Genomic DNA, 16,442 nt, shown 5'->3' on the forward strand with positions numbered 1-16,442 from the left:
TCCGAAATTTTTCTTTTAAAAAATTCGATATTTACAAAATTTCGTAAATTACAAAACAATTACGAAACAATTACTAAACAATTACGAATCGATTCGTTAATGGTGGATGCGACCACGCAATACGCTAAAAAACCTCCAAATGGGACAGGGGGAACTTCTGAAGCTTCCCTCTCCCTCTGTTGTTGACTTTTGGTGTGATATTTATAATTTTTTTTCACTGATTAAACAAACAACAACTATAAAACTTACCCCAGACATGCGCAAATAATAATGAAACGATTTCAAAACGATAACGAAACGAATACAAAACGAATCCGAAGCAATTACGAAACGAATTTAAAAATTCGTCTCGTTTTTTAGATGCTCCTGAATGGTTCGTTATCGCTTCGTTATAAAAAAAATGAATTTTTAACGAATTATGAAATTACGAAACGAAACCGCCCAGCCCTAGAAAATATATATCAGTGATTGGTTGGGGGGGGGGCAAAATACTGTTTGCTTACTGTTGAAAATTACCTAGGGCCGCCTCTGCTCGTCCGTTCCATCGACTTAGTTGTTCCTAGGTCATTTTCTGGTTCAAGTTTATCTGATTATGCTGAGGCTCCAAAAGCTTGCTCAAAGAACCAAGTTTTCATGGTTTTTTTAAAAAAAGGTTAGGAGGAAGGGGGCCAATCTAATATCCCTAGGCAGGGAGTTCCACAGCCGAGGGGCCACCACAGAGAAGGTCCTGTCTCTCGTCCCCGCCAGACTTGATTGTGAAGCAGGCAGGATTGAGAGCAGGGCCTCCTCCTCCATCATTGTTGGAGTCCACAGAGCTCTCTGGATATAGGTGAACTACAACTCCCAAACTCAAGGTCAATGCCCACCAAATCCTTCCAGTATTTTTGTTGTTCGTGGGAGTTTTGTGTGGCAAGTTTGGTTCAATTCCATTGTTAGTGGAGTTCTGAATGCTCTTTGATTGTAGGTGAACTAGTAATCCCAGCAACTACAGGGATCTCAAGTCCCTGGTGGGTTCATAGGGAGAGATGCATCCGGATAGATAGGCTACACACACGTCTAGTGGACACTGTAATATAGTTTAATACAAGAAGCAAACCAACCACAGTAGTCTTTTTCAAGGTAACAGAATCTCATATAACAAGGCTTGCATAGAACACAGAAATCTGGAGACACGGTTTCCTGCCAAAGCGACACTTCTACATTTTTATTTCCCATGAACGTATTTTCAAAGACATGTGTTCCGACACCAAAACAAAGCTTCTGAGAAACCACAGTCATTTCTAGACATCCTTGGTACATTTCTGCAGATCTTCACCCACCTCCTCCTTCTTTCTTCTTCACACAGCTAAAGGCACAGATGATTCAAGCAATTTGAGACTTTGGGGAGAGAGACTTTCACCGAAGGCAAAACATTGTCTTTGTCGTGTAACCTAACTGCCCTCTTCTGGAAAAAAGTGGCAAAGGCAACTCTTGGGATATGGGCCATTACCACCAAGATTTAGAAAGATGCTTTGCTTATTTTAACACCCCGTGGAGTTTGTGTCTGTCTGTCATAACTGTGTCCTGCAGGTAAAGAACGAGAGCGAAGTGGCGGATGAAAACGACACCGTGTTCCTACAAAATGCAGACCTACGGCTTCATGCGTTGTTCAACATGTAACTTTTCTGTGGCTCATCTATTTTTAACCATGCTTAGGAAAGCAGTACCATCCCCAGCCAAATGAGAAATATATTACCCTGAGAGTAATCAGTTTTATGGTGGCATTTAGATGCTGAAGGCAGCTGAGCTTTCTTCGGCAAACAAACGGCCAATCAACAGCACCCTTTAATGTGTAATTTCTCAGAAATCTAACAACAGAAGGTATTTGTCTCCTTGTGTTGGATGTGTGTGTGCTTTCAAAGGAACTGACTTAAATATTCCTAGCTGAGAAAAATAAAACAGATACGCAGCCCGCAAAGGAAGTGATAAATTTGGGCTGTCGGCAGCTTGAGACTTTAGGGCAGGCATGGGCAAACTTTGGTCCTCCCTCCAGGTGTTTAGGACTTCAACTCCCACCATTCCTAACAGCCTCCTCAGCTGTTTATGCATATAAACCCCACTTGCCTAGTTTCCAACAGACCTTAGAACCTCTGAGGATGCCTGCTATAGATATGGGCACAACATCAGGAGATAATGCTTCTGGAACATGGCCAGGTAAGGTAAAGGTAAAGGTAGTCCCCTGACATTAAGTCCAGTCATGTCTGACTCTGGGGTGTGGTGCTCATCTCCATTTCTAAGCCGAAGAGCCAGCGTTGTCCGTAGACACCTCCAAGGTCACGTGGCCGGCATGACTGCATGGAGCGCTGTTACCTTCCCGCCGGAGCGGTACCTATTGATCTACTCACATTTGCATGTTTTCGAACTGCTAGGTTGGCAGAAGCTAGGGCTGACAGCGGAAGCTCACGCCGCTCCCCGGAATCGAACCTGCGACCTTTCGATCAACAAGCTCAGCAGCTCAGTGCTTTAACCCACTGTGCCACCGGGGGCTCTGGAAACATGGAACATGGAAACATGTCTGGAACATGGCCAGACAGCCCAGAAAACTTACAGCAACTCACTCTACTGACACCATTTCAGAATGCACATTTTGTTCAGCGTTAAAATTTTCTAGCAGTGCAAATGATGCTACCTAGAGGCCAGATAAGACCTTCTAGTAAGTGTAGAAGGACATAACAGTGACCAATATATTTGGGTTCTTATACTGAGACTAAATGAGGACTTCCAAGATATTCCCATGATCTGACATGTACATGAGTTGAAGCCCTCATAAATCATCATATCAGGGCTGAATTATAGGTAGAAAGTAAAAGAAAATTACCTAAATAATCCTGTAATAGTGTGGCCATACAGCCCTTTGGACCCACATTAGAATTCTGGGAAATACTCAGCCGGAAGCCGGAGTGTGAAGAGTTGTGCTCTCGTGAGTTCACCTACAAAGCTCTAAGGGATTAAAATCATCCTTCAGAATATCCTTGATTTTGGGGACTGTGAGTTAGTTGTTCCTTTTGCAACAAATATTGAGCCCAGAAGGTTTTGATATGGAGCCAGACCCCATACATAACATGGAGAAAAAATTCAGAATTGTCTTTTGATGGAGGAAGCTGAGAAGTTGAACTTTATGGATGACTACCACTAATACATAGTCCCTGCCCACATCATAGACTTAGATCCCCTTTCAATGCTGCTGGATCATAAAATTCCACTTTCGTATATACTATAAATATAAGCACTAGATTGGGTACCTGGAAATGCCCAAGTTATTTGAAAAAGGCATTGTTTCTTTTTGGATGTTATGAATGGATCCATTCAAAATTGGAACAGATCCATGCCTGATGGGGATTGCAGTAGTCTCTGGAAGTGGGTGAAGGTACTGCGAATCCCATCCTCCATGGCCCATCCTCCCCCTAACCCCACCAGGATGTAAAGTGGGTCATGGGGGGGGGGGCTTCTGTGTCCCAAGTATGGTCCAGATCCATGGCTGATTGGGTTAGCAGCACTCTCTAGAAGTGGGTGAAGGTACTGCAAATACCATCGTCCATAGTCTATCATCCTCCAAACCTCACCAGGATGAAAACTGTGTGATGTGTGGTCCGTGGCCCAAGTTTGGTCCAGGTCTGTCACTGGTGGGGGGTGGCAGTGGTCTCTGGAAGTGGGAGAAGGTACTGTAAATCCTAATTGTCCATGGTCCATCCTCCCTCAAACATTGCGAGAATGTAAAGTGGGTCATGTGGAGTCTGTGTGCCAACTTTGGTCCAGATCCATGGCTGCTGGGGATATCAGTGGCCTCTGGAGATGGGTGAAGGTACTGCGAATCCCATCCTCCATGGTCCATCCTCTCTCAAAACTCACTAGGACATAAAGTGGGTCATGGGAGGTCTGTGTGCCAACTTTGGTCCAGAACCATGTCTGATGAGGTTAGCAGTGGTCTCTGGAAGTGGGCGAAGGTAGTGCAAATCCCATTGTCCGTGTTCCACCCTTTGCCAAATGGCACCAGGATGTAAAGTGTATCCAGATCCATCATTGGTCCAGGTCTATTATTGGTGGGGATCACAGCAGTCTCTGGAAGTGGGGGCAATAGGAAGTCACAGGGTTTTTGTGGGGTTTTCGGGCTATATGGCCATGTTCTAGAAGTATTCTCTCCTGACGTTTCACCTGCATCTATGGCAAGCATCCTCAGAGGTTGTGAGGTCTGTTGGAAACTAGGAAAATTGGGTTTTCACAACCTCACCCCATTTTCCTAACTTCCAATAGACCTCACAACCTATGAGGATGCTTGCCATAGATGCAGGAGAAACATCAGGAGAGAATACTTCTAGAACATGGCCATATAGCTCGAAAAACTTACAACAACCCAGTGATTCCAGCCATGAAAGCCTCGACAATACAATAGGAAGTCTTTTGAAAACATACACACATACACTAACATTTACTTTTTATATAGATATATAGCTATATATTAGGCTTGGGTAACCACGGAAAAATTTGGTTCTAAACTTGTTTTGTTTTTAGGGGGCCCTTGCGTTTCGTTTTTTTTTTTAATAATTCCAAAATTGTCCTTTAAAAAATTTCGAAATTTACAAAATTTCGTAAAATTACGAATCGATTCGTTAATGGCGGATGAGATTGCGCAATATGCTAAAAAAAAACCTCCAAATGGGACAGGAGGAACTTCTGAAGCTTCCCTCTCCATCTGTTGTTGACTGTTGGTGTGATAAAACAAACAACAACTCTAAAACTTGCACCAGACATGCGAAAATAATTACGAAATAATTACGAAATAATTAGGAAATAATTACGAAATAATTACGAAATAATTAGGAAATAATTACGAAATAATTATGAAATAATTACGAAATACTTACGAAATAATTACAAAATAAATTGAAAAAAATATTTCGAATCTTTATTACTCCTCACACTATTCCTGCATGGCTCAATATTGGATCGTAAGCTAATTTAAATACGAATTAATAACGAATTACGAAATTAACGAACGAAACCGCCCAAGCCTACTATATATGGCTTCCCAGCCATAGCAATGGCTGTATCATAAGCATTAGAGTGGCTGCTCCAGATATAGAGCTGTTTATATACATTGTTGTGCCTTGGGAAAACCAACAATCACTTACATAAGGAGATATCGAAGACCTCTTTTTGCTAATCCCTGAACAATGCAACCAGTCATGGAAAGCTCTCATACACAATGTCTGAATTTAGTCATCCTCTCTCTCTCTGTTTTAAATATTTAAATTATTTGGATATATCAATACACAATGGATGAAGAATCAAATGCCGTGATAGTAATATTTGCCATGTAATAGGTGTTTTCAAGGCCCACGTGAGACAGAGCTATGTGATATCCTCATGCTAATTGTAAAAGACAAAGGGGGAAAAATTAGGCAGAAGTTATTAATGGAGGCTGAAGGGATGTTAACAAGCCCACTCAGCTCAAGAAGCCTGCAAACAAAAGTCACATTATTTGGTAACATTTATCATTTGGGTGTAATTTATGAAGCATTAGATAGGGCTGGCCCACAATGCCCACTGACGTAATGGGCAATAAATCTGGAATAAGCAAATATCTGTCCTTTATTTGTCTCTTGATGGGAGAATGTGGATCATAAATTGAAGAAATAAATCATGGGAGCAAAAGAAAGAAAGAAGGAAAGAAAGAAAGAAAGAAAGAAAGAAAGAAAGAAAGAAAGAGAATTTTAGTTGTATATCATGAAATTAAGCTTTGTGATAGAGTCAGAAACAGCAAACATTAGCCAAAGCTTTGTTTTGATGAGTATATACCAAACAATAGAGCATCTGGTAAACCTGCTTAGACTGTGGCACTTTATATTGTGCAGAGATGGGAGAAGTTGCATACTTGGATGATACTTGGGATGGAGAGCCCTTGAAAACAAATAGTCAGTGCCCCCCGAGAGAGATCCATCTTTGGTTAATGCACATTAACCAAAGATGGGCACATCTTTGTAAACATGCAAACACCTACGCTTTTAAAAACTCAAAATACCATTTCCATTATTATGCAAGCAAGCAAGAAGGTTTTGCTTTGTTCCTCTGTTTTGCACACAAATTAAAATGCCGTAAACATCTGCAGAAGGTTAAGTAGGTCCTCAAATATCCAAACAGGGTTGTTGAGAGCAGCATTTGACTACATGACTCACATCCTAGACACATTTTAACTGGTGTTTCCTGTGACACTTTTAGCATGGGACCTATTCCACACAGGCCATAGAAGCCATTCCTTGGTGACCTTCCCTTCTGAAATTGGGGGCAATGGCCAAGCACAATATATCCATTAAGCTTGGGTAACTACGGAAAAATTTGGTTCTAAACTCGTTTCGTTTTTAGGGGGGCCTTTGCGTTTCGTTTCCGAAATTTCCCTTTAAAAAATTTCGAAATATACGAAATTTCATAAAATTACGAATCAATTCGTTAATGGCGGACGCGATTGCGCAATATGCTAAAAAACCCTCCAAATGGGACAGGGGGAACTTCTGAAGCTTCCCTCTCCCTCTGTTGTTGACTGTTGGTGTGATAATTTATTTTTTATCACTGATAAAACAAACAACAACTATAAAACTTGCACCAGACATACGGAAATAATTACGAAACAATTACGAAACAATTTCGAAACAATTTTGAACCAATTACGAAACAATTACGAAACAATACGAAATAAATTGGAAAAATTGTTTCGATTTTTAATTACTCCTCACAGTAGTCCTGCATGGCTCAATGTTGGATCGTAAGCTAATTTAAATACGAATTAATAACGAATTACGAAATTAACGAACGAAACCGCCCAAGCCTAATACCCATGTGTCATTTAATATGAAGGAGCCCTCGGAGGCACAGTGGGTTAAACCCCTGTTCCGGCAGGACTGAAGACCGACAGGTCGCAGGTTCAAATCCAGGGAGAGGCGATTGAGCTCCCTCTATCAGCTCCAGCTCCTCATGCAGGGACATGAGAGAAGCCTCCCACAAGGATGATAAAAACATCAATTCATCTGGGCATCCCCTGGGCAACGTCCTTGCAGATGGCCAATTCTCTCACACCAGAAGCAGCTTGCAGTTTCTCAAGTCACTCCTGACATGACAAAAAAAAATTAATATGAAGTTCTGATGAGATTTTCACATTAATATAGTCATTTGACTATTTGACTACAACACCAGGAAAGAAGGATTCAAATGCTCATTCAGTCAAATCTTGTGTGAAGAAATCTTACCCAGAAAACTCTAGGACAGAGTTGTCTTAAATCAAAATCTGTTTCAAAACACAGAACAACAGTGATGGATTGGATATATAATCAAAGGATCGTTCCAAACGTTTAAACACTTAAGTCTCTGCTTCATTTGTTGTTCATTCGTTCAGTTGTTTCAGACTCTTCATGACCTCATGGACCAGCCCACACCAAAGCTCCCTGTTGGCTGTCACCTCCCCCAGCTCCCTCAGAGTCAAGCCAGTCACTTCAAGGATACCATCCATCCATCTTGCCCATGGTCGGACCGTCTTCCTTTTTCCTTCCATTTTCCCCAGCATAATTGTCTTCTCTAAGCTTTTCTTTCTTCATTTATCAGTTAGGTAAGTGGTTCCCAAACTGTAGTCCATAGACCACCAATGGCCCCCGAGAACTTAAATATGGTCTGCAGTCTCACCATTACTACACTATTGGAACGAGAGTAACTGGTCTCGCGAAACTCTCTTATAGAGCCAAGACAATGGAGATGTTGGGAGGGGAGAGGCTGACCATGCACAAAAGGTGAGACAACAAGCTTCCTGACCACTGCTTCTCCTCCTTCCTCTCTCCCCCTGAGTGGAGTCGTTCCATGTGGCGCCTGGAAGCAGGGGACCCTTGTTGTCATTGTTTTTAGACCTGTTCCTGGGATTATTAAGGGTGCTGATTCAGAAAATTGCATTGGATAGACAACATCTGCTCTAGATTATTAAATATGGTTTTCTGTGGATGAGCAGATTGTGACTATTGAATGGTCTATGTTCTGTATCAGAAACTAGAGCTGATGTGATCTATCCAATGCAATTCTATCATCCCAAATAACCAAACCAAATCTAAAGTTGAACAAAAACTGATTAATAACCTATTTGGCACCAGTGTTGGAGAGTGGTCCCTGGTCAAGGTAATCCCTGGTCAAAAAAATAGGTCGGGGATGACTGAGTTAGGTAGACCACATCTCTTAGACACTGATCTTCATAGACTTGAAAACCTCCTTCAAGAATCTATTCTAATTATCTTGATCATTGTATATAGTGCTATTTATTTATTTATTTAAAACATTTATATTCTGCCCTTCTCACCCCGAAAGGGACTCAGGGCGGAGCACAGCATATACACAGTAAACATTCAATGCCGGGACACAAATTCACATACAATACATAAACATTTTAAAAAACATCAAAATATTAAAATACACCATTTAAAACCATCCTAGTCATCCGCATCAAATCTAATTGGCCTGGTCATCTTTCCTATTGCCGTTTTATTGCCCTGTTCTGAAAGCATGGTCCTACAGCCAAGTTTTTACCATCCTTCTAAAGGACAGGAGGGAGGGGGCCGACCTGATCTCACCAGGAAGGGAGTTCCATAGCCAGGGAGCAATCACCGAGAAGGCCCTGTCTCTCGTCCCCACCAATCGTGCCTGTGACAATGGCGGAACGGAAAGCAGGGCCTCCCTGGAGGATCTTAATCTCCATGATGGTTCATAGGGGGAAATGTGTTTGGACAGGTAATTTGGGCTGAGGCCATTTAGGGCTTCATAGGCCAAAGCCAGCACTTTGAATTGTGCCCAGTAGCAAACTGGCAGCCAGTGGAGCTGGCGTAACATGGGAGTTGTATTATCCATGTATGCTGCCCCAGTTATTAACCTGGCTGTCTCTTGTTGGACTATTTGAAGCTTCCAAGCTGTCTTCAAAGGAAACCCCACATAGGGTGCGTTGTAGTTGTCTATCCTAGATGTAACAAGAGCGTGGACTACCGTGGGAACCACCTTGGTTCTCCATATGTTTTTGGGCTCTAACTCTCATTAATTCCAACCAATATGGTTGATAGCAGAGGATGTTGACAGTTAAGATCCAACAACCTCTGGAGATAACATACATACCTTACCAGGGATGGAAGATTCAATACAATGGGCCATTAGGATCCCCTGCAGTTTGGTTCTGGAACTTTCTTTTTTATTTAAAGTTTTGTTTATTGATTTATTGTAAACACAGGAATATGTACATTTCAGTAACCATTTCATAGTACAAACAGAATCTTATTCACTTAATTTTCTTAACATTGCCAACTTCGCATTTATTTCCCCCTTGTGGCTAACAATATTACTCCAGAGGAAAAGTGTTCTTGCCATACATCAAGGGAACCACTGACCGCATAGGGAAACTGATGAGGAAACACAACATACAAACCACTTACAGACCCACCAAGAAAATCCAACAAATGCCACGTTCAGCAAAGGACAAGAGGGATCCACTCACTTCTGCAGGAGTCTACCATGTACCATGCAGCTGTGGACAGGTCTCCATAGGGACCACCAAACGCAGCATTGCCCAGACACGCATCAAGGAAAGGCACTGCAAACTACTCAAACCAGAGAAATCAGCCATAGCAGAGCACCTGATGAACCAACCTGGACACAGCATATTATCTGAGAACACAGAAGTGCTGGACCACTCTCACAACCACCATGTCAGACTACACAGAGAAGCCATTGAAATCCACAAGCATGTGGACAATTTCAACAGAAAGGAAGAAACCATGAAAATGAACAAAATCTGGCTACCAGTATTAAAAAACTCAAAAATTACAACAACAAAACAACAGATGGGAAACAAACAGGCACATAAAATCACTCTCAACAAAAGATTCCTCCCAGGCACTTCCAAGCCATTGAATGCTAATCAAGGTGATCAGCTGAAACATTCACACCTAGCTCCAGCAGACAAAAGTCCTTTGTCTCGCCCTGGTCATTCCACAGATATATTATAAACCCATTTTTCCTACTTCCAACAGACCTCACTACCTCTGTGGATGCTTGCCATAGATGCAGGCGAAACGTCAGGAGAAAAATTGGCCTCCAGAACATGGCCATATAGCCCGGAAAAACCTACAACAACCCAATATTACTCCTCTCTTTCTCCTCTCTCCAAGAGCAGTACTTTCTTTCATTCGGATATTATTTTAATTGATCTGAGAGAGTATGCTTCAGTCCTTTGCATTTTCCTTTTCTTTTGACTCTTATCTATCCATCTTCCCCATTTGAGATCCTACCTCTTCGGTTCTCCTTTCAAGGATGTAGTCCCGGACCGTGAAATCCACTAAATATTTGAACCATTTTTTTAACTTCCCACTTTCTGAGCTCCTTCCAGCTCAATGCCATGGTTGCTTAGGTGGGGACTGTCATATATTTCATAATATCAGCCCAGTCTTTAATGTTGTCCTTCCTATCTACTTTTTTGCGTGAAGAATTATTTTTGTTCAACTCCAGTTTGTGCCCTATTAATTCTTCCATCTCCTTTTTACCTTGTTATAGAATTTTTGCACTTTGTCACAGTCCCACCACATATGTATATAGGAACCAATTTCTCCACATCTGTGCCAACATAATTTTGGCATTGATTTAGTTATATTTGGACCCCCTGGTGGTGCAACAGATTAAACTGCTGAGCTGCTGAACCTAGCAGTTTGAAAACATGTAAGTATGAGTAGATCAATAGGTACTGCTTCTGTGGGAAGGTAATGATTCCATGCAATCATGCTGGCCACATGACCTTGGAGGTGTCCATGCGCAACACCAGCTCTTTGGCTTAGAAATGGAGATGGGAACCAGATGACACCAAATTGGAAGGGACAGACAATACTCCCGAAAACAGGAGCAGAATTCAAAACTATCTTGACAGATTGCAGAGATGGACCAAAATTAACAAAATGAAGTTCAACAGGGACAAATGTACTACTCCATTTAGGCAGGAAAAAATGAAATGCAAAGATACAGAATGGGGAACACATGGCTTGAGGGCAGTATGTGTGAAAAAGATCTTGGAGTCCTTGTGGACAACAAGTTAAACATGAGCCAACAATGTGATGCAGCGGCAAAAAAAGCCAATGGGATTTTGGCCTGCATCAATAGGAGCATAGTGTCTAGATCCAGGGAAGTCATGCTACTCCTCTATTCTGCCTTGGTTAGACCACACCTGGAATATTGTGTCCAATTCTGGGCACCAAAATTGAAGAGAGATATTGACAAGCTGGAATGTGTCCAGAGGAGGGAGAATAAAATGATCAAGAGTCTGAAGAACAAGCCCTATGAGGAGCAGCTTAAAGAGCTGGACATGTTTAGCCTGAAGAAGAGAAGGCTGAGAGGAGATATGATAGCCATGTATAAGTATGTGAGAGGAAGTCATAGGGAGGAGGGAGCAAGCTTGTTTTCTGCTTCCCCGGAGACTAGGACTTGGAACAATGGCTTCAAACTAAAAGAAATTACATTCCATCTGAACATTAGGAAGAACTTCCTGACTATCAGAGCTGTTCAGCAGTGGAACTCTCTGCCGCGGAGTGTGGTAGAAGCTCTTTCTTTGGAAGTTTTTAAACAGAAGCTGGATGGCCATCTGTCAGGGGTGCTTTGAATGCAAGTTTCCTGCTTCTTGGCAGGGGGTTGGACTGGATGAGGTCTCTTCCAACTCTATGATTCTATGATTGATTCCAGGACTTCCTTATCACTGTGGATACTAAAATCAATGATTGCTCAAGTTCCATTATATACAATATCTACAAGATATTTTCTGTTGGTATTGGAGCTAAAACCAGGGGTGGGTGGGGGAGGGGGGTGAGGTGGGTTTGGAACTTGAAGAGGAGGATATGTGTTTATTTGTATTTATATTTGCATTCCTTGGTGTTGATTTATATTTGTATTTGCATTCCTTGGGTTCAAAGAGAGGGATAGTCTTCGGCTTCTCTCTCGCCCCATTGTGCTGCTCAGGCTTCCTCTTGGTCACTCTCAAGGCAGTTTTAAATCGAATACTATTAAGATTACCTTGTATTCATATATGGTTTTATTGTATGTATGGGCAAGTGTGTATGTTTTGTATGTTCTATATGTTTTGATATGGTCAAAATTGACTAATCAATAAAGAATTGTATTGTATTACAAGAGAGGAGATTCCATCTGAACACGAGGAAGAACTTCCTTACTGTGAGAGCCGTTCAGCAGTGGAACTCACTGCCACGGAGTGTGGTGGAGGCTCCTTCTTTGGAAGCTTTTAAACAGAGGCTGGATGGCCATCTGTCAGGGGTGATTTGAATGCAATATTCCTGCTTCTTGGCAGGGGGTTGGACTGGATGGCCCATGAGGTCTCTTCCAACTCTTTGATTCTATGATTCTATGATTCTGTGGCATAATAAAATGGCAAAATCAAGATTATTTTTTGTGATTTTAAAAGATTTTTCCATTCTTTGGATGGTTGAATCAATGGACACAGAATTCCTGGATACGGCAGGCAGAAGAGACCAATTAAAACTTTGGTTACCATTGCTATTACTACTTATGGTGGTTGTTTGTTTCGTTCCATCTTCTCAGCCGGTCCTCCATCTATTTTGCCTTCAATCTACAAAAGGTAATAGTAATTGATCTCTTCTGGAATTAATTTCAGGTGGAATATTAAAGGTGCATAAGCAGACTCCAGCACATTCATCATCTCATTAGACACATCTCCTAACGTGATCGGGTTTTTTGGCGTGGTTTCCAGGCCAGCGCAGTCCCATCGTTGCTGACTTTTGTGGCTGTGCAAGGCTTCAAACTAGGGCAAGGGGCTGCAAGGGGATGGCACGAAATTGAGCTCCGCAGAGAGCGCCTTGAAATAGAGAGCGTTTGATTCACTGAACAGGCCCCAGCTACTGCCACAGAATTGATGCCTGAATCTCCTGGAGAGACAGCCCAGCCTGCAACAGCAACCTCCCACCAACTGGTCAAAGGGCAAGAACAGTGTAGACTGAAGACATGGCTCTTTGCTGTCTGTGCAAGAGCAAATCTACTGAGTTGTGACAGCTGGAAGCACAGAAATCAATAAGATGTAAAGGTGATTTTTCTTTCTCTCGTCTCTCTCTTTTTTTAAAAAAACCGCACACACACACAACTGTAACCATCATTCCCACTTCTTCCAAGGAATAATATCAGTGTTTGCTTAGATCAGTGTTTCGCAACCTTCCTAATGCTTTGACCCCTTAATACAGTTCCTCATGTTGTGGTGACCCACAACCATAACATTATTTTTATTGCTACTTCGTAACTGTAATTTTGCTACTATTATGAATTGTAGTGTAAATATTTGATATGCAGGATGTATTTTCATTTACTGGACTAAATTTGGCACAAATACACAATACACCCAAATTTAAATACTGGTGGTGGTGGGGGGGGGGAGGGTTGATTTTTTCATTTGGGAATTGTAGTTGCTGGGATTTATAGCATACCTGTCCGAACGTATCTCCTTCTACGTCCCACCTCGGAGTTTAAGATCTTCAGGGGAGGCCCTGCTCTCGGCCCTGCCTCTATCACAAGTGAGGCTGGTTGGGACGAGGGACAGGGCCTTCTCAGTGGTGGCCCCTCACCTGTGGAATTCACTCCCCGGGGAAATTAGGTCATCAACATCCCTCCTCTCCTTCAGAAGGAAGCTGAAAACATGGATATGGGACCAGGCCTTTGGGTAATCTGGCGGACTGACAAGGTAATGACGACCAGAACTTGGAAAGGACTATGTTAATGCTGAATGGACTTATGGATTTTAGAACTCGGTGAATGTTGGCCACTAGATTGACTTATTTGTTATTGTTTTAATTGATTGGTTATTACTGTTATGTAATTTATCTGTTGAATTGTTGGCATCGAATTGTGCCGGTTGTAGGCTGCCCTGAGTCCCCCCTTGTGGATTGAGAAGGGTGGGATAGAAGTGTCCGAAATAATAATAAATAATAAATAATAAATATCGTTCACTGACAATCAAAGAGCATTCTGAACCCCACCAATGATGGAATGGAACCAGTCTTGGCACACAGAACTCCCATAACCAACTGAAAATACTGGAAGGGTTTCGTGGGCATTGACCTTGAGTTTTTGGAGTTGTAGTTCACCTACATCCAAAGAACACTGCGGATTCAAACAATGATGGATCTGGACCAAACTTGGCATGGATACTCAATATGCCCAACTGTGAACACTGATGGAGTTTGGGGTATATAGACCTTGACATTTGAAAGTTGTAGTTGCTGGGATTTATAGTTCACCTACAATCAAAAATATTCTGAACCCCACCAACGATAGAATTGGGACAAACTTCCCACACAGAACCCCCATGACCAACAGAAAATACAGTGTTTTCTTATGGTTTTTGGCGACCCTTTTGACACCCCCTCAACACCCCCAGGGGTCCCGATCCCCAGGTTGAGAAACACTGGCTTAGATGTATGTGAAGTCACCTTCTGTCTTTATTTCTTAAAATTATATAGTTCCTTTAAGTGGAAATCCACTAAGAATGGAAACCGCATGCCTGAAAAAAATGCTTAATGTCTCAATAGATTTTTATACATTTTTTCCAATGTTTGGAGCCCCCAGTGGTGCACTGAGCACTGAGCTGCTGAACTTGTTGACCAAAAGGTCGCAGGTTCGTTTCCGGGGAGCTGCGTGAGCTTCCGTTGTCAGCCCTAGCTTCTGCCAACCTAGCAGTTCGAAAACATGCAAATGTGAGTAGATCCAGCGGGAAAGTAACAGCGCTCCTTGCAGACATGCTGGCCACGTGACCTTGGAGGTGTCTACGGACAATGCCAGCTCTTCGGCTTAGAAATGGAGATGAGCACCACACCCCAGAGTTAGACACGACTGGACTTCATGTCACGGGAAAACCTTTACCTTTACCTTAATTTCAAGACATGTAAGTAAAGCACAAAATACTGCCCAAATCTGCTAATTCAAAATGCTCCAGCCTGAGTTAAATGGAAATCCAAGCCAATTGCTCACACAATGACAAAGCATGTGATGGAGTGGATAGATACCGTACCTGGTCAGTCTCTGGTCCAGACATTGCTAGTGCCAAATTCCTGCCAACCTAGCTTCTGCCAACCTAGCAGTTCGAAAACATGCAAATGTGAGTAGATCAATAGGTACTGCTCCAGCGGGAAGATAACAGCGCTCCATGCAGTCATGCCAGCCACATGACCTTGGAGGTGTCTACGGACAACACTGGCTCTTCGGCTTAGAAATGGAGATGAGCACCACACCCCAGAGTCAGACATGACTGGACTTAATGTCAGGGGACTACCTTTACCTTTTTTTCCAATGTTCTTTTGTTTCATGGAACATGGCCAGACAGCCCGGAAAACCCAGCAACCCAGATCTCTCACACTTCTCTTTCTCAAGGTTTTGTTCCCACTTGCCTATATGTGGTTTTGTGCCGGAAAGGTCAGCAGATGACTATGAGTACGAATTGCAAGAATGACAAGAGGACACATTTAATAAAATGAAGATCTAGGATTCTTCTTGTCAGGGTTTATAGATAACCAAGAAGCCATTGTTTTCAATGACTGAATATTTTTAACTATTCTTCCCATCGCTGCTCCCCATGAACTACTGGTTGGGCATTGGATAAAAAGCAACGTTGGCCAAGATTGGGCCTTAGTCTGTGCCGGCACAGTTCTTGTTATATTCTTATGTTCTCCCATAATTTTTATTTTATTCTCCAGTTCTTTCTGTCAAAGTTATGAGGAAATGGATGAGTTCGAGGGAGCTCATATAAAAAATATGAACTGGATGAAATTCTTAGCCATCCTTACTTGGGGCTGGAGAGACACTTAGCTCCAATGAAGCGCTGAAGTTGGTTTGATTAAGGTCTCCCCCGGTGACAACTAGCCCAAGGCTGGCCAGATCATATTTTGTATTTCTAAAGGCAAGTGGAGGAGCATTCAGGGAAGGCACCACAATATTAGCATCTTCTGGATCTTGAAATGCATTCCCCTCTCATTTCAAGCATATCAATGCTTGGTGCCAACAGGACCAAGGCCAAGTCAAAACACGTACCTGTTCAGATTAAGGTATGCAAGGATCACATTCAAGTGTTGATGCCATCAGCCTTTTGTACGGTGCCGGAGACATAAACTATGAACAAAATCCCAAGGTTATAACAAAGGTGGTATGAGACTGCTTCTTTCAGAAAGCAGACAGTGCAGGTAGAAACGTCCATGAAATAAATGAGAAATTGGGGAGTTATAAGACACTGATGTAGAGGAAGAATAAAATGTGAGGTATAACTCAATCCATGAAGACTTTCTTGGGACCGTGCCTTGTGAAAGCCTTGCGATTCCCAGGATGGTCTCTCCAATCTATCGTCT

This window comes from Anolis sagrei, chromosome 9 (assembly GCF_037176765.1).
Source record: "Anolis sagrei isolate rAnoSag1 chromosome 9, rAnoSag1.mat, whole genome shotgun sequence".
Classification (NCBI taxonomy): Eukaryota; Metazoa; Chordata; class Lepidosauria; order Squamata; family Dactyloidae; genus Anolis; species Anolis sagrei.